We start from the raw sequence: 25281 nt of genomic DNA, 5'->3' as shown, positions 1-25281 counted from the left end.
ATTTTTTTTTCACAACAGAGCTGTTTAAGCTTTTCGTTCCGCTGTATTGCGTTACCAGACAAAAAGCACCAACAAAGAAGACCGAGCGCACGTGAGCATGCGCCTCGCGAGGTGCACCCGGCGTCGGCCAGTCTTTCTCGCGTTACTTTGGTTTCACGCTGTTTATCCTTTTTTTTTTTTTTTTTTTGTAAATTTCGGCACCCCGCTCTAAATGTGGGCGCCTTTGATCTGGCTGAAAGTTCGCCAGCTTCCCTAACGCAGCAACCCTTGGATCCCTCTTTTGTTGAAGGTGCAACTGCGTGTAATAAGGCAAGCGAAAGCGTTTGTTATCGTTACTGTCTTCGCCTCGACCTTTGTTCCCGAAGCCTTGCGAGGAGACAACCATCGGCCGCCTGCGCAGCGTATCCGCGTCACTCTCCTTCCATTATTCGATGAGGAAGCCCAAAGAACGCGGTGTTTATGTAGGTCAAGGTCTCGGCAACGCCAGTGATCGAAACCACCGGAGCCCTTGTTACACGACTCACGCCTGGCGAGTCCCGCGCCGGCAAACACGATCGACATCTGCGGCCAACTGCGGCTACTGCTACTACCTTGCAGCCCATTCGGCACTCCCTTCTCGCCCTCGCCGTGGCCCCTGTGTGGCTTCGTGCGAAAGTTGCTTCCGCCTATTTGATGACCTTGGAGCTGCAGTGGCTACGAAGATCGAACCACGCTCGCAGCGGAACGTAAACCAAAATTGAAAAGGTCTTATCTCCCGAACCTATTACGGTGCGACGGTTTGTTTGGTCGTGTGTTTGTTGTCGTTGTTGTTGTTGTTCGGTTGTTGTGGTTGTCGTTGTTGTTGTTGTTTTGGTGTTGTTGCTGTCGTTGATTATTATTATTATTATTATTATTATTATTATTATTATTATTATTATTATTATTATAATTTACCGTACTGCTTTGTTGAACACAGTATGTTAAACATCTATGATATCTCTGTCGTTCGTTTTTCTTTTTTTTATTGCTGAAATTTGGTTTCTCTGTGGTTCTGTTTAACCACTATAGTTGCCTGTTTTTGAAACTGTTTACTTATCATGGTTGTCTTATCATTTGTCTCTATACTTTGTCATTGTTCTTGTCGTCTTACTGTTAAACTTTGTTCTCTGCTTGTTGTGTATTCATTATAATAAGCTGAGCCACAAAGGCATCTTCTTTTTCTTTTTTACCTGTACCCAGGCTCCGCCTGTGCTTTATTTCTGTAATTTTCGCTACTTCAATTTGTGTGTGTTGTCGCTTGTTTATTTCTTTCAATATGTTTCTTGTATTTTGTTTTCATGTAACTATCCGTGCGCCAGCACCCAGGCCTCTGGCTGTTCCTGGGCACGTAAATAAACATGATTGATTGATTGATTGATTGATTGATTATTATTATTATTATTATTATTATTATTATTATTATTATTATTATTATTATTATTATTGCGCCCTCCGCCGTGAGGGCGCAACAAAGGCAGAGGCTCACGCCGATGCCGTGAGATCGCTGCGCCAAGAGGTGCATTCCCTGCGCAGCGATTTGGCCCGGCTGAGGGGTGCGCCCCGGCTGGCCGATTTCCCGCCGCTGCCAACCAGGACGGTCGCGGAAACAAAACCCCCTACCCCGCGGACGCCCGGCTCTTCGCAGAATCCCGTGCTGCCTGCCTCTGCCCCTCCAAGCCCGACGCCGGTGAATTCGGCTTCTCCGCCTCTCCAGAACGTATCGCCACCGACGCAGCAGCAGGAACGCCGTGCAAGGCACAACCCGCGTCCGCTGACAGTTGGCGTTTCTGACGGGACTGTACTTGCAGCGGTCGGTCGTCCCAGGCCCCCTAAAGCTATGTTTCTCACCAAGCTGCGTCCTTCTACAACATCGGCGCAAGTAGCCAAGCACTTGTGCTCTGTGGGTGCTGTGCCGATCATGTGCAAGCGACTGAAAACGAGGCATGACTCGTACGCTTCCTTCTACGTCGCCGTGGACGACGTGTGTTTCGAGAAACTGAGAGACCCTGCGCTTTGGCCGCGGCACTGCCTGTTTAAACCCTTCCGCGGTGAGTTGTGTGAACAAATGATCTATGTCGAGGAACACCGTTTCGATGGCGAGTAACTGCAGTTTGGATTTTTTCTACCAAAATGTCCGTGGGCTACGTACTAAATCTGCCGAATTTTTTTCTAATGTAGTTTCTTCTTGCTTTCCAGTAATAATTCTTACAGAAACCTGGCTGTGCCCGGAAATTAGCTCTAATTCCTTCTTTCCCCCAAACTACCAAGTCTTTCGGCATGACCGCGACCCTTCGTGCGGCAAACAACGGGGAGGTGGCGTTTTGGTTGCCCTACACGATTCGATTAAATGTAAACGGCGCCTGGACCTTGAATTGGAAACTGAGTCTATCTGGTTGGAGGTGCTTTGCTTTCGGGGCAAACGCCTCTTACTATGTACTTACTACATACCACCCGAGACAAATGCCACTGACTTCAAACATGCCCTAAATTCAATAGAGAATGTTGTAACTTCTCACAGTGATCACGATTTTCTAATAACTGGTGACTTTAACGCACCCGGCATTACATGGGAAACTCAGTTGGTTGATCGGGCGTCCCATCCGATATCACAGAAGTGTGAAATTTTGCTAGATTTTATTTCTTTCACTTCGTTACAGCAATGCAACTTCATTAGGAATCGGTGTGGAAACGTTTTGGACTTGTCTTTTACTAACATGGAACACGTTGAGGTGTCGCGTAGTTATATTGACCTCGTAAAACCAGACAGGTTTCACCCCCCATTACTCATTTCAATTTCTAACGTATCCCTTGCCCACCACAGTCCTCCCGTCAACCCACCAGGCGTCCGTGGTTACAACTTCGCTCGTGGGGACTATATTGGCTTGTTTCACTTTTTTGCTGAGACGGATTGGTCACCATTGGACACTCTCAATGACGTAGACGAAATGACTGATTTTTTCACCGAAGTACTTCACGATGGATTAAGCAGATCTGTACCCAAAAAAACTAAAAAAAGTAGCAATTATCCGTACTGGTTTTCATCTGAACTAAGAAAGGCCCTTGGTAGAAAGAATCGAGCTCACAAACAAGCAAAAAAAACTGGCCAAGAGAGGTGGCAGAGCGAGTTTCGTCAACTCAGGTCGCATTGTAAAAATCTGCTTAAGCGCGATAGGTCCAGTTATATAGCCGCGGTTGAAGCCAATGCGCCGCGCAATGCTAAAGCTTTCTGGGGTCATGTCCGTGCACAAACTTCCAAAAACAACCCTGGACATATTAACCTCATTGACAAGAGGGGTGACAGCATTCCTGACGTTCCTAATGCTTTTGCTCAACAATTCAGTTCAGTATTCGGCAACAAAAGTGCAGCCTGCCCCCCTCAAGTGTTTCCGGGGTATGATAAAAGCTCAGAATGTTTTATTTCGGAAAGTCTTGTATCAAGAGCTCTAAAGCGAGTTAAGCCCTCATTTTCGTGCGGCCCTGATGGCATTCCTTCGGCGGTACTGAAGGCGTTTGGGGATCTTCTTGTTCCGGTCTTGGCGCGATTATTTCGAACGTCACTTAATACCGGCAAGTTCCCTACTCGTTGGAAGACTGCGCGGGTTGTTCCTATATTTAAGTCAGGGTCAAAGTTAGACCCCACAAACTACCGCCCGATTTCGATTCTCTGCGCTGCTTCAAAACTCTTTGAGACTGTACTACATACAGTACTCTCTTTCAGCGTAAAAACTATATTATTACCTCAGCAACACGGCTTTCTCGCTGGGAGATCGACCACTACTAATCTCGTCAACTTCATGCTGCATGCTTCGGAAGCTGTGCAAGGGAGAGGTCAACTTGATGTAGTCTACTTTGATTTAAGCAAGGCTTTTGATGTCGTCTGCCACGAGCTCTTAGCCAAAAAACTATCTGAGCTTGATATACAACCATCCCTGATATCTCTTATATGCAATTATCTATGTGATAGGTCATGTTTCGTGCATGTCAATGGACAGTCTTCTCTTTTCTATGAGGTCACCAGTGGTGTCCCTCAGGGCTCAGTTCTCGGGCCACTTCTCTTCTCAATCTTTATAAATGATGTCGCGACAATATTTAATGATTGTAATTTTCTTTTATATGCCGATGATGTAAAAATATTTAAATCTGTTTCCAACTCTGCCAGCTGTTCCGCTCTCCAGAGAGCAATCTCGTCCTTCTCGCATTGGTGCTCATGCAACAAACTCCTCATTAATACATCTAAAACTAAGGTAATGACATACACAAGAAAGACTGACAACATCTTGTTTCCCTATAACATCAACGGTGAATTACTCCCACGTGTGGTAGAGGTTAATGACCTAGGCGTCACTTTCGACAGTAAACTGAGCTTCTCTACACATATTCAGGTAATTACTCGTAGAGCTCTTCGATCGCTTGGCGTTGTCTGTCGCATGTCCAAGGAGTTCAAGGAGCCGATTTCTCTTCTCAAGCTCTACACAACTATATGTCGTCCTCAGCTTGAATATGCATCTGTTGTCTGGAACAGCACGAGTAAAACAAACCGTAAGCTTGTAGAAAGAGTCCAAAATAAGTTCATATCTATCTTCAACCATCGCTTTGGCGATAGTAGTAATTATAACCCTGGATCGCCCTCTTCATTGACGCTATCATGCTTAACTTCCAGGCGGAACAAGGCTGATATTCTTTTCCTCTTTAAAATTATGCACGGCATAGTGTCTTGTGGTGAGCTGCTACAACATGTTCGTCTTTATGTGCCGCAAAAGTGGACCAGGAAACATGATACCTTTTGCAACTCCAATTGTCTGCGTGTCTTGTGCCCTGTGTGCCGACTGCAATGCACGTACAATCGGTACTCGGATTACCTTGATATATTTAATGATTGTCCTACTCTGTTTCGCAAACATGTCTGTGAGTTTGTATTGGCGTAACTGCCAACTTTTCTTATTCTGCATTTGTCTTTTATCCTTGAGTTCATGCACTTAAATGACTATCATTCCGTAACTTCAACATAAGCTATCCTTTCGTTTTTTTTTTTCGTATTTTATTTTGTATTTGAGAGATGTGTACATTATGTTTCGTGTGTTTCTGTATCCGTGCGCCAGCACAAAGGCCCCCCCGGCTGTTCCTGGGCACGCAAATAAATGATTGATTGATTGATTGATTGATTATTATTTTTTTGCTCACTCACTGTTCTTTTACCAGCTGTTGATGCATTTCATTGCTGTCTTATACCTTTTCTGTGCGCCAGCACGACTTGATTGTGTAAAGTCGGTTGGATTGCACTATTTTATTTCTAATCTTCTGTGCCATATTTTGTAGGTCTTTCTTTCTTTTCTTTTTTTTTTTTTTTTTTGCTCACTGAGTGTTTATTAGCAAATTGTTGATGTACTACAGTGCTGCATTTTCCCCTCTGAGTGCTCCAGCACGAAGGCCTCCGCTGTTCCTGGGCACTATAATAAACATTGATTGATTGATTATTATTATTATTATTATTATTATTATTATTATTATTAATATTATTATTATTATTATTATTATTATTATTATTCAGATGCTGCTGAGACTCTATGAGAAGAATTTCCTGACTTGGGGCGGAACTAACGGCGGTGACTCAGAATTAAACAAACAATCTGCGAGAAATCGACTACTCTCAGACACCGAGATAAGCCCGCTACGAGAAGCCGAGTGTCGCGAAAACAAATCATGGAGTCTTCGAATAGAGGCCCAAATACGCGAGAGCTTCTGGGTTGCTTTCGCAAAGCGCAGTTATACAGTTGGAGATGAATCAAGCGTGGCGAGAAATGCGTCCAATATTCGCTTTAGCAAACTGCGTTTCTGCCACGCGGGAGAGATGACGTTTTGCTTTCGGTTTCCGTCACCAACGAACCACCGTCTGCGCACACCGAAGGCCCACACGTGAGCGAAGTGCGCGAGGCAGGGTGATCACGATAAGCTTAGTTTTGAAATAACTTTTCAACTGCGAGGGATCTATTGATATCCCGTCGTTCATTCCTTGACTTCATGCGTTTTAACGTATTTGCTCGGACGGTGAATATTGTTTTTTCTCATCTAAACGTCCACATTTGCCACGCAGTAAACCTTGAGGCTAAACACGGGTCAAGTTGGATGCCGCATGTATTGTGGCGGACGCTTCAGGAAGGGTACGGGGTGCGGTACAGCTACCGCGCAGCCTCGAAAATAAAACGAAGTGGAAGCTGCGCCGCGCCATATTTTTTTTTTCTCAAGTGTCCGCCACTTCCTAAGCACTATTTAATAATATCATATAATCCTGAATTGTCGGAACGTACGTCGGCGCGGAAACAGTAAGAAAAGGGTGATAGCGCGGTAAAAGGCAGAAACAAGAAGGACTCGCCAGGGGTCATAACTTTAAAACAAGCAGATTTGCGCCACAAAAGATTCTCCGTGAGTTTCCGGGACAATTTGTAGGCTTTGGCTACCACTTTTCGAGGTGACTCTATGGTTAAGGTGTTCGGCTGATGATTCTGAGGGCACGGTTTTGATTTTTTCAGTAAAAAAACGACGAACGCGCACGTATAGAGACTTCTCTAGACATTAGAAATTTTAATGTAGTCAACATTATCCTGTAGCTCTTCACTTAGACGTGCCTCATTGCCCATTTGCAGGTTCAGCTTTGTAAAACCCGTAAAATTCCATCATTTTTTGTGGCGGGCAGTTTAATCAGCCTGCAGTTCACTTAAGGAAGGCACAGTATTGAATATTGAAGCAAGCTCTCCAGGAGCCATTTGAAAGCGAGGGACCAGCCATACATTTATTCTACTTTACCTGCAAATCAATACACGCACCGCTCCGGTGAGCTCTATTATCGCCGCCAAAAACGATCACCCCTTTTGTTGCCTAAACTATATCAGGACTGACAGAGAGCATAAAATAGCGTAGCGCAGGATCAATATTGCCAGTGATTTTCGTACACTCACCCCGAATGCACTCCTCATCTCCAGGTTGACCTCCACGCCATCTTCTTCTGTACACCAAACTACAAGAGAGAGGGAGAGAGAGAGAGAGAAAATGAATACACCTAAATGTAACTGAATGGAAAAACGCTCCATGCAATATCGCGGTATGCGGCACAACACTGAGTCAAAGAATGTTCAAAATTTAAATCATTGACAGATATGCGAAGTAGATCACGCGTAACAAGAACAAGCGAAACAAAACTTGATGGAACGAACCAAGCACGTCAGTATTATGTCCAAAAATAGTCGAAACGGCTGTGTTTCGGGGAATCCAGACATGTAGAGTCCGCCGCTGGGGCCTAATAACCTAGTTAGCTCCGTTCTGCGCTGAGACAGCGTCATGTTTTGGTCAGAACATGTCTTTGCAAACTGCACTGAATGTACGTTTACATGTATGTTTTGATTATTTTTCATTAAAAAGGGGGACCCGAAGTGTAGCTTCAGGCGTGGGTATACGTCCTCAGACAATCTACAGTGTCGTGGGAGAAACTGCCGCTCGCGCTTAATTGGAGGAATTATGCTCTCATATAGTTTCACAGAACCAAAAAAAAAACCGGTAGGGAGATATAACAGGGCTGTCACAAAAATTAGAATGAAGTTTAAGTGGTCGAGATGTCTTGTCTCGAGCTTCACCCGTACCTTCTCCAACCACCAGACGGCGCATCGTGACATCTAGATAACTAGGTTCATTGGAAGAATTCTCTTGCCCCAAGCGCCGCATATTTCTTGCGGAAGTGCGAGTCCTGTTACCCTGTAGATAATTTTGAAACAAAAAAAAAAAAGACGTCTTCGTTTGTACGGCGAACGGCGCCCCGTACTTTTGTGAGGGCACAGTAAGCAAATGACCCAGTGCTTCGTAAAAGATGGAAAGTAGCGTTTTCGGGCCGCTCTCTCTTCCTATACCTGCGTATACCACTACAACCACTATACGGTGGTCCACCCTGCCAGCCTTACACCTGGAGTACAGTTATCCTTAACGCGTACCAATGCAAGTTTTTTGTGCAGCGCACCACAGCCAAATAGATCTCGAAATTCTGAAATACGAATGTTCGGCTCAACTTGCTGAGGCAAAAGCTGCTCTGTGGCGCAAGCCACACACATTAGCGCTACGGAATCGATAAGCATGCGTGCGTTGAGTCGTTCGCCATGCTTCGTAATCGCGTCCACGTGGTCGTATTGATGTTTCACGTCCATCTTACAGTAGTCGCTGCGGTCGGGAGTCTAATCACCGATTTCTCGGGAACGTACAATATACGAACTGCAGTTAAAGCATCCGGATTTTCGGAGAGAACAGTGTGTCCGGTTGGGTCACTTCTTCCGCGTAGATATTGGCACGAATGGCACGAACCATGTATTGGGTTTGTGCCATTCTCAAGCTGCGATGCGAAATCGATTCGACTGCGTTACCGACATTCGTCGAAGCTGTTAGAGAGTTGTAGCGGAGTGGAGAACCGATCCGGATACGGTACCCGGCACCCTGAGCATGCGCACAAACCAGTTTTTCCGCCTCTGCGCACGCGGAATGGCGCCGCAGTTCCCTACCGAGTACAGTACCGGGAACGGTTCTCGGCTCTACTACAACCCTCTATGATAAGAAACCGGGATTTCCGATCTCGGGAAGTCCACCCAAAGTAAAGCTTCCTGTATTGCCAGTTCCGCACCTTCGCGAACTCCCCTGGACGCGATCCGGTACTCCATTCTCCGTATATACCGTACTTACCCGATTCTAACGCGCACCTTCTATCCGGAAATATAGGCCGGAAAATCGCATGCGCGTTAGAATCGGATACGAAACCAAAACTGCCGAAACAGCTGAAATTTTGTTCCACCCATCGCCATCGCCATCTCAAGATGGCGCCAAAACTTTTAGCAACAATTTTTCGGATCTAGGCGCCTAGGCTTTTCTATCGGCGTTCACACAAATCGTCAAATTATTCCACTTGCGCGCTTGATAACAACAATGGCAGCAGCGGCAACGAAGGTGCGCCGCTTCCGCGGCTGATGAGCGGCTCCCACGCGTTCACAACAAGCGGTTGGCTGAAGCGTACGCCTGAACGTTCGTTCAGAAGTGTGGAATCGCGAGCGCTCTTGACGGCACCGATGATGAGATATTGCGGTCAGCGGAAGGCATCAAGGAGCTCTCGGAGAGCGACGAGGAGTGAGATGAGTGAGATTACTTCGGGAAATAAATCGCCCATTTCTCTCGCATTCGTTTTTCTTGCTCACAAAGTACCTTGCGTGTTACAATCGGAGGTGCAAGTTTTTTCGGTTTTTTTGCCTGCAAAATCGGGTGCGCGTTAGAATCGGGTAATTACGGTATCCCTACGGGACCTTCGTCCCGAAATCACTGAAACTGCCCGCCGGCTATCCAGGTATGGTGAGTCGAGGATTTTCATAGTTCCCGTCCCTCCCATTATTGTCCCATATCGTGCGTCTACTTGAACTTCCACGGGGACACGAACAATTGCTTTCGCGACAAGGGACACCCTACCAGGCAACCAGAAAGAGTCGTCGGTGCACAAGAGCTTGTTTGGTTGGCACCCTAGAACCGGGATGAAGTCTGCTTCCTCCTTCGGGCGGTGCACTCGGCTTGAGCCCCGTGAGTCGGAGGTCCGATGACGAGGTACGCGTGTCGTATTGGAACCACGGGCGGGCAGCGTGGCGGCGTCTTGGGCGCACAACAACATTGTACTGCGCTCCTTCGCAGCGTGCGAAGCGGCGGCGCGCAAAGATGAGGGTGGTGGCGATGAGGATGGCGGGGGCACCGAGCCTAGAGGAACTTACTCCCTTATGGGGATTGCCCGACTGGGAAGAGGTGGATAAGGAGTAGGAGAAGGAGGAGGAATTTTTTTACTAGAAGGAAAGGCTCACCTTTCAGGACATTACTCAAAGACGAAACTTCCCGTGTTCTCACCCAACTCTGAGCAAAAATTACGGAATCACACTCCGACAACCGGGTACGCAAAGTGCGAATGCATTCATTTTTACCCACACCGTACACTGCTCAGTGTAAATTTTAGGAACAATTACGTATCCTACAACATACACTCCTGAGCTGCGCTCCCAACCCAGCTCCCAACTCAGCCCTGTCACCCCTCTCCACCCGTCTCTTTCCTGAGCTGTGGGGGACACTGCTGACCAGCTCTTCGTTGGCGGACCCCACTCTCCTGGCGACACGGGCCAAGATGGCTAGGGCAAAGCATGGATTCCCGGGATAGGGTTCCACTCTCACATTTGAGATCATTAAGATGTTCTCTCTCTCTCTCTCTCTCTCTCTCTCTCTCTCTCTCTCTCTCTCTCTCTCTCTCTCTCTCTCTCTCTCTCTCTCTCTCTCTCTCTCTCTCTCTCTCTCTCTCTCTCTCTCTCTCTCTCTCTCTCTCTCTCTACGGCCTGTTCTAGAAAGTGACGGTGGGGTGGGAGTGGGTTTCTGGTGGTTTCTAGACAAGCTGGATATGTGCCCCTGGAGTGGAAAGAGTTTCACCACTAAACAACGCAAACATACCAAAGCACGTTAAAATATTATTACGAATTGTATTTTAGAAATTAGTTTGGGCCGCGTAGCACGTAGCTGTGGTTCGATGGTATCGGATTAACTTACAACTTATATCTGCCCCTACAAGTAGTCTTTTCCCCTTGTACTTGCGGCACACGCGCTGACAGCCGTGGCTAGAAAATCCAGTTCACCGTACCGAATATCTCACTCGCTAACATCGCGCGCGCGGAAGCAGCGAGAATGTAATATAACCTAACCTAACCGACCTAACCTAACCTAACTGTAACCTAATTTAACCCAGCCTAACTTCACCTATTCTCACCTGACTTAACATCCATCTAACCGAACCTAATTTAGCAAAACCTAACCTAATTTAACACAGTCTACCTGACCTATTCTAAACTAACTTAACGTCCATCTATCCGAACCTAACCTAACATAGCGTAACCTAACTTGTAAATACCATAACTTAGCATCTACCTCTGCAGACACGGCTGAAGCACTTTCCACGCCCGCCCTTTGAGAACGTACGGAGCGCAGCCGTACCTTTATACAACCATGGCCTCGCAGCAAGCGTGCCGCCTATACCAAGCAGGTATGGTACCAGCCCAAGCCGTAAGACTACTTGACACCCTCCCTGCAGATTCTGTAGTCACCATCACATGGACCCGCGGCCGCAGCGACCTTGTAGGCAACCAAGCAGCCCACGCTGCAGCCCCGATCATCACTACCGGACGCTCCCACCAGCACGGGCGTACCCGTGTTCCTACCCTCCTCTCCTCTTCCCGGTTGGACCCGCGTACAGCGCCGTCATGGCTCACCCCATGCATTCACGGAGGCGGTACCCCCCCCCCCCCCACCCTTCCCTATACTCCTACGAGGCGTACATCTGGTGCAGCCTCCAAAGCGGAACCTATTACAACCACGTACGCAATACTCATCCACATATCCTCCTCCCTCTACGATCTCCACCCTTACCACCACCGACCACCTAGTTCTCTTGCCTACACAACTACCCCCCTCAAGCAACCCCTTTAGCGATGGAAGACCACGCTGACCAAATCATCGCCGGAGCAACAGCAGGCCCTCGTGACGGCGCCCTGGATGCAGAGAGGGCTCGGGACGCCTGGACGAAGGAGGTTCCACTCAGATCCCGACCCTCAAACTTACGTCAATAAATGTTTATCCTTACTTCTAGTGCCTAACCTAACCCAAGCTAGGTAGCCTTACGTCTACCGTGCAGCGAGATCTCTTTGGGGGGATAAAATAAAGCGAAGTAGTCCAGGTGTTCACTTAAACATCGCCGGTGGCTGCGCTACTTGCAGTCACTATTTAAAGTGCAGAAAACCCATACGAGCAGCAGAAAAACATTAACGTCTTTTTTTTTTTTTTTCCCGGGATTGAAAAGCTTCCTTTCTTTTTCTTCTTTCACCGTATTCTCACCACAGGGCCCAGGGAAAGCAGTGCCGCTCAATCGGATTAACTCCTTCCCCCAGAGCTCCCTCGCTCGCTTCTTATTCGCACCGTGAATCATTAAAGAGGTCGAAACGAGCCACCGTAAACGAATGCACCGGCCAAGGGCTCGCTTCGCGCGACGTCCGAAAGCAAGTTACGCTCAAACATACACAGAGAGGTGAAACTACGTCTACAAAATCGGAGGGAGCAACCAAAGTAACGCAAATCGTCGTAAAATGGAGACTCGCGCTGAGAAGACCCCGAGCACGGTTAATAAAAACACAACGGCTAATGAAATCTTCCGCGGTAAAAGTTCTGCGCACGGCGTTGTGTCCGCACTAAAGCGGGCGCAGGGAAAGCGGGAAAATAGCGCGTGAGTAGAATTAAGGGGATGAGAGCAAGCCGGAATGAAAAGTGCGTTGCTAATTCATTAGGTGCCGCGTAAGGCATCCGGAGGCGACTGTACCGCTCTTCCCTACCCGCCCGCCGCTATTTTTTTCTGTTTATTCTTGTTTATGTTTCCTCCACGCTTCTTTCAATGTTGTTTTTGTTGGTTGTTGTTTTTTTTTGTCTCTAAACAGGGCGAGACGCAATTTCGCCTTGGTGGGTGTTGTTTTATGAATGCCTGTGAGGTGGATACTAAACGAGAGTTACAGGGGTACAGGCATAATTACTTCACCGCGAAGGAGTGCTTGGCGGCGCTGAAGCAGCTTTCTGCACTACAGCATTCACAGTGGCCACAGTAATAAGTAATGCAACGCCCAGGAAGCTGAGACTCTGATGATCATTTTAAAGACGATAGTCTTTCTTGCGTTACTTAAGCGCGGAAATTTTCGTCTGTCTGTCTGTCTGTCTGTCTGTCTGTCTGTCTGTCTGTCTGTCTGTCTGTCTGTCTGTCTGTCTGTCTGTCTGTCTGTCTGTCTGTCTGTCTGTCTGTCTGTCTGTCTGTCTGTCTGTCTGTCTGTCTGTCTGTCTGTCTGTCTGTCTGTCTGTCTGTCTGTCTGTCTGTCTGTCTGTCTGTCTGTCTGTCTGTCTGTCTGTCTGTGACTCGATTCAGCCAGCCTGCCAAACTGAAACTGAATCTGCCCACTAATCTTATGTACCCACAGCCAAACGTAAACACCTAAGTCCGGTGGCAATGTTCATACTTGTCAACAATGGCAATGTTTATACTTGTTGAACAAGAACAAAAAATTACGCAAATGTGAAGCAGTCAATTACTCCATAAGTGATATTTGTAGTGTTCCTTTATTTAAAAAAATCATGGATGCTTTTTCCTTGCTATATCAAATGAAATACTACATCAACTTCAGAACATCGTCGCCTGCTGTTGCCCGCGCCATTATAGCTCCTGGAGGAGTCGTAAGAAATCAGACGGCAATAGTAACGAAAGGTTCCACTATATAAGTTCCACGTTCCGCTTGGAATGCACGTGGAGCAGGGTAACGTGGTTCTATAAATATTAGTAGGGTGCCTCGAATGACGCGCGCCTCCGCTGTACAGCAGCGCTGGCATCGAGGCGCCCGGTCTGGAATATTAGAACGCGGTAAGTTTAAATTGACATGAACAAACCCCCCTCTTGGGAGGAACGAGAGGGGGGAGGAACGGCATGAGGGGTGGACGGGAAAGAGAAGGGAGGAATGCAATTTTTCTACGCTCCTTATTTATTTCACTGTAGTCATTGTTTGTACGAACTTTTCCTCCCTTTTTTTTCTTTGCTCGCCTCACTATGCTGACCCCAATCTCTAGTCGCAAGCCACGCTGTTTGTGGGGCTAGTCTCTGTCCAGTATTCACTACAGCTTTCTCTCTCTCTCTCTCTCTCTCTCTCTCTCTCTCTCTCTCTCTCTCTCTCTCTCTCTCTCTCTCTCTCTCTCTCTCTCTCTCTCTCTCTACCTTTATTTGTAAGCTTCAAAATTTAATGCCCACTTAAGGTTATTGTCGTATTTGTGCGCGTTCTCGCACGCATTAAAGGAAAAAATTAAAGATGCCACGCCTAGGTGGCAATCCGCGTAACGCGAAGCTTTCATCGAGGCACAGCTGGGTTGAAATGAACGTGCGGGCGGTATTCTCTTGAGCGTGTTATCGTGCTTGGCGTAGTTGCCTATTTTACAGAACTGTGAGCACTGGCGAGTGCGTTGAGAAGAACGGGACGTAAGGAGAGACGTTCCGCGTCTCAACCTCTGTAGAAAAAGCGTCACAAGCCCCAAGCGCAGAGAACGCGATGCGCACATGAACTGGGACTTCCCCGGCCGACCCCTCTGGCGCGGTATGGGAAGGCCAGCGTGACCTGGGGCGGTATTCTCGCGTTTGTGTTCGTTTTGAAACGTCCGTTTTGCGTCCGTTTTATTATGACGTACTTCCAGTTGTAGGCGGGCTTTGGATTGGCTTTTGCGCAACTGTTCTTGTAAACACATATTAAACGACTAAACCTATTTTAAGCTATTTTTTATGTGTTTATTGTTCCGGCAGCGAACTAACAAAAAGCGACGAAAAATCGTCTGCTCCGACTCGTCTGCTCCGAGAGGCTGCGGCACATAGCTCCGCCGTGCTTGCATGACGTCACATCCGGGTGTTCGCTTTTAGCCAATGAGGGCTTGCTCGAAACGGACACTTTTCAAACGAGCACAGAACGGACAAAACACGAGAACAGCGTCCCTGGTGTAGCAGGGTAGAACTTGCCCTCCCTTTTCCTGTAAGCATGTCATAACACGCACATACAACGATAAAAGCAGTTCCACTAAACATGAAAGCGGTCGGAAGTACAGAGCCGTGAACAATCGGTCATAATGGGCTGTGGTGCCGCTATCCCCTCACCGCTACCACCCCTCACGCTCTTCCCCTCGTGTTTCCCTCCTCTCTTTATAAATTGATCACAGCTTTTGTCCAATGCAATTCAAATTTCCCACCTTCGCAGTGCTAGCGCGCTCTCTGCCTGGAATAGCACTAGCGGGAGTTCTGTCCTTTTTGTGGTTGCTTTCATCTCGAACGTCCCGGAGCCTTATTACGCAGTTTTGAAAACGTCGTTTTTTTTTGTTTTTTTTTTCTAGTCTTCCGCGGCCACTTCTATCGCTTATTTGCGTAAAAACCAACCCAGCGAACGTTCCTAACTAAATGGACGCGGGGGCCGTGGGTTAATAACACAGATTTTGCCTCAAATGTACCTGCAGTTTCCTTCGCGCTAAACAATTGGTAGATGTATGACAAGCGCCAGTGGTTCAGGAGGTTCGAACGGTTATGACTACATAAACCACTTCTTCGAGTGTGCCGCTGTCTCTCGGCCGGAAGGCTGAATTGAGGAACGAGCGGGTATCTTTTCGAAGCCACTGTTTGGTTGCGTGACGCCATTTGGCCCTGTTTGGGGTCGTGAAGCCCCGTTATTGCGGTAGCTAGATATCGTGACAGCGAACGAGCTACGACGGCAAGCCGGGCCCCTAAAGTGCTCTGCACTTCAATGTGCCCAACGCCAAAACGTACCGAGCTTTAAATTTCGCATGGACTACACGGACAATAAACAGAATACGCAAGTTGTTTTTCTCTGCCCATATTATCCGTGGCAAACTCACACTAGCACACCACTGCATATCCATAAGTGAGCTTCTGAGCCGCCGGTGCAGCCGCAGGCCCCGCTGCAATGCTTCCACCACACCGCGAGTGTGCCTAAGGGAGAAGCCCAACTGCTGCCAGCCCGCGCGCTTGGACGTTTCGTCGGAGCCTCGCGGAATACCCAAGTAGCCTTCCCAGAGCTCCTACGCGATGACTGGCGACCAACTCGGTAAGACGGTGCATGACGCGCTTATCCGTGCGCAGAAACCATTTCCGCACCCTGTTCTTTTATTCTCCTCCGGTGTGGTTGCATCACGCACTGTTTTATCGACCTTCTCTTGAATGCGGGAGCGAGGCGGGCGAAGCCGTGACCGCGTTGCGGAACGGCGCCACTGAGGCTAAGGAGCCGATAACGCAAACTTACTGGCCGACGCCAACGTTCTTCTATTCCTTGAACGAATTCGATTTGCACTACCCGTAAACCCAATATCGATGGGAGCGTCGCGCGCATGCTCACACTGACAGCGAGAGACAACCAGAAGAAACAGTAATGGAGTGTGCATTACTTTGTTCATTCCTCTTGGGTAGTTGAAAGAAGAAGTTCAGCGTGAGTACGTGTCTCAGCTTTGCGTTTGGTCCTGAAAGTAAACGTATTCAACACAGGATGATGACTTGGTGGCATCTTGAACGGCAGCGTAGTAGATAGACACGAGGAAAAGAAGACAATTTTCGTCCTGTCGTCTTCTTTTCCTCGTGTCTGTTTCTACCACGTTGCCGTTCAAGGTGCTTAACCGAAATCAACTTGCTGAAATGTCGATATTTTTTTTTTGTTTTGGTTGGTTAGTCCGTGATTCACCCATAAATGTGGTTTACAGCGCAATTACCAGAGGATCCACCAGGAAAGACAGGAGACAGCACTGATGTCGTTGATGTCAATGTCCTTGATGTCCTTAATTTTCGCTGGGGTAGAGCATTCAGCTCTGTGCCCTGTATTTCTTTCTTTGTGTGTCCTGTCCAAGTGCGCTTCGACTTCTTTCTAATATAATGTTTCAGACTGGGATCTCGTATAAAATGGCGCTTGAACACTAATCACGTTGTCGGTAGCCACCAGTTAGGCTTGCTATAAAATTCGAAATTTTAAGGTAGCCTGACGCCTCATGCTCAGTCCATCGGACATTTTGGGGGCAGGTCCAAAAGTGGCCCCACTTCGTTGACCTGATGTTTTCTCTATAATTTGAAGCTTCAGACATGAACTCAGCCTCTTTCCCTCATGAACGTATAGCGAATAAGAAGATTACATGAATCGAACTAAACAACGCTGCTACAAGCTAGAAATCATCAAACAAGCTTCGATGTCACTCTCTAAAGCAGGCTTGTAACCCGCCGCGGTGGCTCAGTGGCTAAGGCGTTGCGCTGCTGAGCCCGAGGTCGCGGGTTCGATTCGCGGCCGGGGAAGTCGCTTTTCTGATAGAGGCGAAAAGCAAAATACCCGTGTGTACGAGATTTAAGCGCACATTAAAGGTCCCCAGGTGATCAAAATTAATCCGGAGCCCTCCGCTACGGTGCGCCTCATCGCCCGCGTTGCGTCGGCGCGTTAAGCCCTACAATCAATCAAGGCAGGCTTGTAGTCAGTTCCGTAAGAAATCAAACTCCGCTACAAGCGTGGTAATTATTCACACATTTAAGTTCTTATTAGAAGGTAATTTAGCGTGCACCCCTCCGTCTAACAACGACGATGGTTGAACGCGAAGCCTTCTCGTGACGGATTCCTTGGTTGTCGTCCATGTGTAGACCACTCAGACGATTTGGAACTTCACTGGTTGAGCTTAGGCTTTGACTCGCACGCAGTTTGGACTTCTGATCGACGCGGCTCTGAATTTGACCTTTTACCATTTGATCTCACACAAAGAAAGCCTCCCGTTCAACTATCGTCCTCGTTAGACGGAGGGGTTCACGATGTTTCCGTCTAACTTTTGCGCGCCCATGCACCCCTCTCCAGATCCATCGGCTTCGACCGCGTCGAGATGGTGCAATCGGGTACACTTCGGCTTCATAACTCCAGGGCTGACTGCCTTACAAAGACGTTCAGTCGTTTTCCACGATTCCGACCACGCAAATCGTTTTTTTTTTCTTTCAATTCACCCACGATCATCAGCATCATTTAGTAAGTTGGCTTTTCTGCAGTCCATTTCGGCGCGACATACGCCATCACTGGGATATATAAAGCTTCGTTTACAAAAAAAAAAAAAAACCTAAACTTGTAGACAGTAAAAATTATTTTCCATTCGATCAATAAGGTTCGTTACGTCGAATCCTTCCTGTCTAAAGAATGCTTAAATGTATAATTACGCGGGTTTTGAATTCTCTCGTAAGATGATTACTTCTTTACAACATGTGTTATCCCGTTGTAGAGCTTTCAGCACGAAGACAGGTCGGGTGAACTACTTATCGCTGTCTTATTTTTGCTTTTCCTTTGGCAGAGAAAGAAAAATACGTTAACGATAACGGAAATCGATGAGCGAGGGGCTTTCTTTTTGCTTGAAAGCGTCGGTTAAGAGTAATCAAACCAACACGGTACCCTTACCCCACTCCTTTTAACATTCCAAAAAGTAATCCTGTCTTAGTGATGCCCAACTGCGCAGAAGTAACTATTTCGAGCCTCATGCGACAAAGAAGAGTAGCGCGAACCAAAACCTCCACTGGCAACACTGTAGCCATTGTGGACGTGACTTGCATTTCACTCGAAAAGACAACATTCCCCGCGAGCCGCCCCAATCGCCTTTTTTTATGTGAAACTCGACCTCCATCCGTCCGAGTCGTTTTCACGGGCTTCGGATAAGCAAAAGAAAAGCGGGAGCTCCCTTGACTTGGTCGTTGAAGCTTCGTTATTCTTTTCTCTGGGCACTCTGATATCGCCTTGCACATTCCTGGATTGCCTCATTCAGTTCGGGCGTTAGGGACTTCGATAACACTCCACGCAAGACCGCGTTTTCGTTTCAGCCTCGAAACCGTCTTCCTGATTTTGCATTGTTCGTGATAGGAAATCTGCGGCAATATCCAGAAAGAAGAAGCGAGAAAACAAGTGATCAAAATAAAATCTTGCGCCTAGCACGTAACCCATATATAGGCCTACTCGACCGCAAGGAGTCAGTAACCGATACTATTTCTGCAACAATAGACATCCACTCAATTGTTTTATTATAAGTGTAGGCACTCATGTGTTGAATGGCTTTCGAGCGAGGCGTTGCCTTAATTAGAGCCACTGTGCCCATTAAAGACGGCTCTTCACGTTACACAAAGAAACCCGCGTTATAAAACGAACTAAGTTGCTCCGTACTGTCATGATCACGCTAAGTGGGAACACTGCAGCGTGTGGCATTGAGATCTATAGGAACAACCCAGCGTCTCAGCGCAAACAAACGCGCATGCGCCGGGCAATAGCCGTGATAGTCCACGCTTTCCGCGACGTTATTATTGTTTCATTAAACCCAACTGTTGGGCAAGTTTGTGCATTATGATTGAAAAATAGAGCGCGACTTGGACAACGACACAGAATTGTCCCGTCGTTCTTCATTCGTGTCGCTGTCCGAGTCGCGCTCTATTTTTCAATCTATAATGCTCTCTACTGTTGTCTGCGGCTGTCGTCGTCTCAGACTCCTACGCGTTTCGAGTGGCATGGAAGCTAAAGACACAAACATGGTGGAACGAAACTGTCTATTACTCCGACAAAAAAATGCAAATTTTGTCGTGTGTACGACGAGCCTGAACATTTTGTACTGATGCAACTTATTTGGCATCTCAGCGCAACGCCTTATTCACAAGCTCTTCATTGGCTTTATTATAAAGGCTTATAAATTGACTATAGGACGCCCTAGCCGGAACTCAGCCCAAGCGCGTAGAAACAGAACCAGCCATTTGTGAGCGCGCGTTTCTGGCTGTATATGTGAATCGTGTAAACGAGGAACTCGAACGAACTATTCCTTGATAACCTATCTCTGCCAACAACTCATTCTAGCAAATAAAGCAACACTAAAGGATAGTGTGAAGCCGGTGGATGATGATAATCTGATACATCTGATAATCTGATTATGATACATGGAGACAACGTCATACGCTTCGGGTTTATCCACATTTCTGCTCCTTTCTCGTTGCATTGTGTGTTTATTGCCCTATTCTGCCTGATGATACTTAGTGATCTTTGTCGTCGCATATCAACGCGCTTGCATAAAGAGTGGCGACTCATAGTGCGTTGTCGTGTACGATAAGGCACGATGTGGCACGCATGGAATTGTCCATTTCAATGCGGCCTAATTGTGCAATGGAAGATACAAGATAAGCGCGTTTCCGGCATTCCAGATTCAAAATCTACGTCGTTGTAGTAATGTGCAATGAAAGCTTTCTCTTAATGCAACAGGTCTTTATACGCTTCCCCCTCACTGGACTGTTATTGTGGAAATGCAGTTCAATGGCAAAAGGACGCGGGTTCGATTCCCGGCCGCGGCGGCCGCTTTTCTGATGGACGTGAAATGCAAAACCTCCCGTGTGTACAAGATTTCTGCGCAGGATAAAGATCCTCAGGTGGTCAAAATTAATCCGGAGCCCTCCACTACGGCGCGCCTCATCGCCTGCGTTGCGTCGGCGCGTTAAACCCCCACAATATATCAATTCAATGGCAAAAATAAAATTGCACGCTCTTTATTCAAACGCTGTTTTCCTTGCGCGGTTCTTCGCTGACACATACGCACGGCCACACGGTCATTTTCTTGTCCCCACGTTTATGTTTGCTTGCAGGCAGCAACCCGGGTTCGAACCCGCATTCTTGACCTCCTGGAACATTCCGTATATATAAAAGTACAAGAATACAGCATATTTCTCTTTGCTGGCACACTGCCGGAATAAAAACATGGATATGTGTCCGCAGTAGACGTTAGTAGAGTACGGTATTACGCTAAAAAATTTGGCGACGGTTCTATCTCTAAGACCACCGGAAACGGCAAATCATGGTTCATATGAGTAACGTATGTACGGAGTATACGGAAAATGGTGCCGTATCTCGCGCTTTAATTGAAAAACAAACAAGAAAACTATACCAAACGTTTATATTATGACAAATCATTCGATTCTTTTGTTTTTCGCAAGATTATCCGCATTTGTTACGCCTGCGTGCGCTACTCTGTCTGTATGAATTCCGCGTTCCCACAAGTGCCTAGGGTGGGTTCGACAACGCACTGCCCTAGGCACTGAGACACCACGGTGGGTCGCAGATTACAAAACTTTCAATTTGCCACAACAGGGCACGAACAATTTTCTCTGTATAGAGCATAAAGGAGGGTTTACCGGGCTACTCTATGGCGATGGACACACGGGCACGGGCTACGAACACCATGCTCCTATCGAAAGCCCCTTAAAGACTGTTCGCAGCTGTAGGTGAACGTGGTTACCTGGAACCGAAATTATTTCGAAGCTGAAATGATGTAGAAAACTGATATAGGTTGAACCGATGGGCACATTTAATGCCTTGTGTCACTGGAAATTAGTTCACTGACCCTACAATTACCTTATTAATAAAAGGCGGTTTTTGCATAAACTACATCTGTAGATTTTATTGGACCCACCGCTGGAAATTTTGTATTTGGCCGTGAAGAGTTTCAGCCCTGGTTCGCTGAACGGATTCCTTTGAAAAAATTTGTATTGCGTAAACAATATCCGGGGATGTTATTAGACCTCCATTGCAAATTTTGTATTTGACCATCAAGCGTTTCATGGGCCTTTTTCTGTTTGTTTAACCTCCTTATTAGCCACGACTGTAGAATGCTACGGATTTTTTTTTCTGCAAACAAGGGAGGAAGTTATTCTCCAACACTTCGGCACATCCCGAAAGCCAAGATTTGAGTTCTCGGGGTGCCCACGCTCTGTGGTAAAAGGCAGAAAAACACCTTCATCTACAGCCCAACAGCTTCGGCAGCTTCGCTGCGCAACCTCATCACCGCATTCGTCACATCTGCGTCCGACACAAAGTCGGCGAGGAGCAATAATCGATTCGCGCTCAGAAAATATCAAGGGGAAGAGATAAAAGGACACGCGTTCGCCAGGTACAGAGAATTCCGCTCAGATCCGACGCAAGGATCGATTGCTAATGGCGCGCTCCCTGAGTAACGAGGAAACGAGGCAAAAACAAGACAGGAAGAAGTTCGTCCGACAACGTCATTAAAGTGGGGAAGAATGTCCCGGAATTCTTTCCCGCCCGAACGGATGCGCGGAAACGTCGCGAACGCTATCCCTCAGCGGCTTCTATCAAGGTGATTTCGTGCAACGTGGATCGAAGAAAAGAAAGAGGGTAAAAAAAGTCCCCGTAATGCAGAAACCATCGATGAGCAATTCTTATATCTATATATATATATATATATATATATATATATATATATATATATATATATATATATATATATATATATATATATATATATATATATATATATAGAGAGAGAGAGAGAGAGAGAGAGAGAGAGAGCAACGTGCGCAGGGGCGGCTACCGAGAGCATGATTGATTGCCGATATCACCTGGTTGATTTTTTCCCCTCTCGCACACTCTCGAGCTCGCGCTCAGCTTCGCCAACACCGTTGTACAAAAAGATACAAAAAGAAAAGCCTTGAAGGCAGCCTCCTCCCCAAACGGGAAGCGGCACGTTAATAGGCTCTTTCTGCTCTTCCTATTGGTTGATCTCGATGGTGGCCCCTGGGTGGCGGCCAATTGGCACTGGGACTACTATAGCGTGTGCGCAGGCGCAGGCCTTCTTGTCAAGTGGTTGTTGGAGTGGCCCAACCCGATCGTTAGTGACGATTGTATAGCCGCACAATTACCGTATCCCCCGAAAGCGGATGCCCGCACTGAGAAGAAGCGGCGGTAAGCGATGCTTTGTCAGCAACAGAAGGCGCATTTTATTTCGGGCAACGCGACCGAGACAAGCGCTGCACTTTTGTTGCTGCAATCGAATGCGAGCGCATGACAACGAACCAAGGGAGAAATAAGTATGGTATACACCGAATCGTCCCGTGGTACACCGCCGTGGATTGTCTCCTTTTTTTTTTTTTTTTGTTTGCTTAGCGGGAGACAGGGAATGGCCCTTTCTTCGGGAGGGGGATTGTGATTCCTGTCAATTATGGCATCGTGGGGAGCGCGAGCCTGACGTCACTTCATTTTGCATTTGCCCATTTAAATGCAGTTTGAGTACGATCACAAAGATTACAAAAAAGGCCAGTTTTTTTCACCCGAAACGTTAGAGCTATTCTATTTCTGATATTTCCTTTGTGTTTCACGCAAATGGATCTAGAGGGATCGTGATAACGCTTTTTAAAGGCAAAAGCCTAAAGCCCAACGGCACTCAAAATTTCTACTTCTTGAAAACGCTATTTCCGTGTAGTCTGCTGAAAAAGAAACCAAGATGCCAAAATACAACAGCTGAAATACGCGCGTGGACGCCGCAAGCGATCAGCAAAAATCGGTGATTTTGAAACCGAAACGCAGGAGAGCGCGACCATTGAAGCGACTTTGCCGCCGACAAGCGAGCGGCTAGACCACGGAGGGCCTGACAGTCAGCAGCTCGGGAGCAAGCCTGCGAGAAAAACTCTACGCGCGCACGGGGCAGTAATTGGGTGAGGCCGGGTTCAGACTGCCGTCGCAACTGTAGTAGTAACTTTAAAGAATTACATCATTTCACGTTTCAGCCAAAGGAACTGCGTGACAGGCCGTTTTTTTTTTTTTTTGCAAAGCATATCTTAGTCCACCCTCCGTCGTCCGTCGGCGTCCAGAGTCCGCACCTCTCCCCCTCGTCCCCCTCTCCACGCCAGCTGCAATAACGCCGCTCTCCTCCTCGCCGCTTGGCTCGTCTTGTGTCGGCTCAGGAAGACACCGGCAACACTGTCGCTCCAGGAGCCCTTAAAAGGGAAGCGTGCTCGTCTCGTGCCGGCCCAGGAAGACATCGGTGACGCTGTCGGTCCAGGAGCCATCTCATGGTCGGGGCTACGTCCCTGCCTTGTTGTTGCGCCGTCCACACCCCCACTGCGCATGCGCGTCTCCTCCATTTTCCTCTCCTCCCGCTGTATAAAAGCAGGTGCATGAGCTGCGCGGCGTTCAGTCTGCTCCGAGACACCGCCTGCGCCGGTTGTGCTCCAGTGTGGAACCTACACGGAACCCCCATGCTTTGCATCACCACATAGTTCTCTTCGGGGGAGATGGTGTAATTTTTTAACGTCCATAGATCACGATATGGATTTTGCGTCGGTAGTCTGGACATAGCTTAAAGCGTTTGCAGCAGAGCTCGACCGGTTCTCCAGCTGCGTGGCTGGCCTGAGGAAGAAGCCCCGGCCGGCCGGAGCGTCACAGGCGCGTCATGGCTGTTTAAAGGGACAGACAACCGATTTTTGTCGAGTATATATTCTCTATCCCAAATGAAAGGGCATCACTTAAAGCACCTTGACGAGAAACGGTTTTGCTGATAACGCCCTAGAACTTTTTAAATCGAATTTTTTGATCTACGAGCCGTATGTGTCCCTCCCAAAACTAATGCTGGCAACCATGACATAGAGTAGCTCAGCAACATACTTTTGTCTATATGCGAAATAAAAAACGTTATTTAAAAACTTGTTCCCAGCTAAAAAAGTTTGAATCGCAGGCTTTCCTGTTCCTTTATGTGTTTTTTTAATGCAACGGTCTATTTTGCACGAATGCGCCATCTGTTGGGACAGACGATAGGTAGAATCTGGCTTCACGTTGTGGAGGCGGGAAGTTCGATTCTCCCCGGGCGCGACGTTTCTTTTTTTTTTTTTTTAAGCTGCCGTTGGCGTATTTGGAAACTGAAATCAAATATTTTGGCAGAGCAAACGCCCCTGACTCAGACAGAATCGTCAAAGCTCCTTCGCTGGATCTGTTTACTGAACGCTGCCGTTGATTCTGGGCATGGAGGCTCAGTTAGCCACACTGAGAGGCATGCTGAGAGGCACCCAGCGACGGCGGGCGGCGTGTCTTTAAAATTTTCAGAATAATGTTTAGAAATACATACGCAATTTAACCTCGTACGAATACTTGCGTTAAAAGGTTTTCAATACGTAAATAAACGTTTCAGCAGTTACAGTAGCTGCTAGGTTTGCAGGTCACGTGACAGGGACACATATTGTAGTGTCAAGTTTCGACACTACGAACCGCCACCCTTCCTATTTCAGGAAGTTTGCTGCCAAATTAAAATTATTTCCGCCAGTTTGTTTAGAAATTGCTTGTGGTTATCGGGCTATATAAAACGCTGGCTTTCGTATGAGCTAGAGAACATACACGCGACAAAAATCGGTTGTCTGTCCCTTTAAGCGATCCGCCGGCACGTGCAGCGTGGTCTGCGGCGGAGCTTTTTTAAACGCTTCTAATTAACGAGGCGTTTCACGGGGCTACCACTCGTGTCCCAGCTGATTTGGTGGTGCGTACTACACATCAAAAATAAATTTGCTAGAGAGGAAATTTGAATGCAGTCGGCCCTTAAAGGTACACTGAAGTGAATTTGTCAAGCTCCCGTTTTTGCTTGCACTGCGTAGACTGGCTCAAATTAGCACACTTTTCATCGTTTCTCCGGTTGACAAATCGGTAATTATTTTACAAAGCGCGAAAGAAGAAAAACTACCATGCGCGGTTTGCGGCGGCCGCACCAACTAAGCTGTGACGTTGGGAGGAGGGGGCACCGTGATTGGACGATGCCCAAGGTTTCGGTTTCGGTTTCGGTTCTGTAAAACAACAT

At 47.4% G+C, this 25281-nt stretch overlaps 1 protein-coding gene across 1 annotated transcript in view; it reads right to left on the bottom strand.

Moving 5' to 3' along the window:
- The window catches only part of LOC144149909 (sodium/calcium exchanger 1-like), a gene marked incomplete in the record, with an annotated part of 528138 nt that overhangs the window by 182585 nt on the left and 320272 nt on the right, over positions 1 to 25281 (bottom strand). The window contains 1 exon segment of the mRNA XM_077681641.1: positions 6972 to 7030.

Source organism: Haemaphysalis longicornis, unplaced genomic scaffold (genome assembly GCF_048455015.1).
Source record: "Haemaphysalis longicornis isolate Haplotype H1 unplaced genomic scaffold, Haemaphysalis longicornis Haplotype H1 scaffold_8, whole genome shotgun sequence".
In the NCBI taxonomy this organism is placed as follows: Eukaryota; Metazoa; Arthropoda; class Arachnida; order Ixodida; family Ixodidae; genus Haemaphysalis; species Haemaphysalis longicornis.
This window is presented reverse-complemented; position numbering and strand designations above follow the sequence as displayed.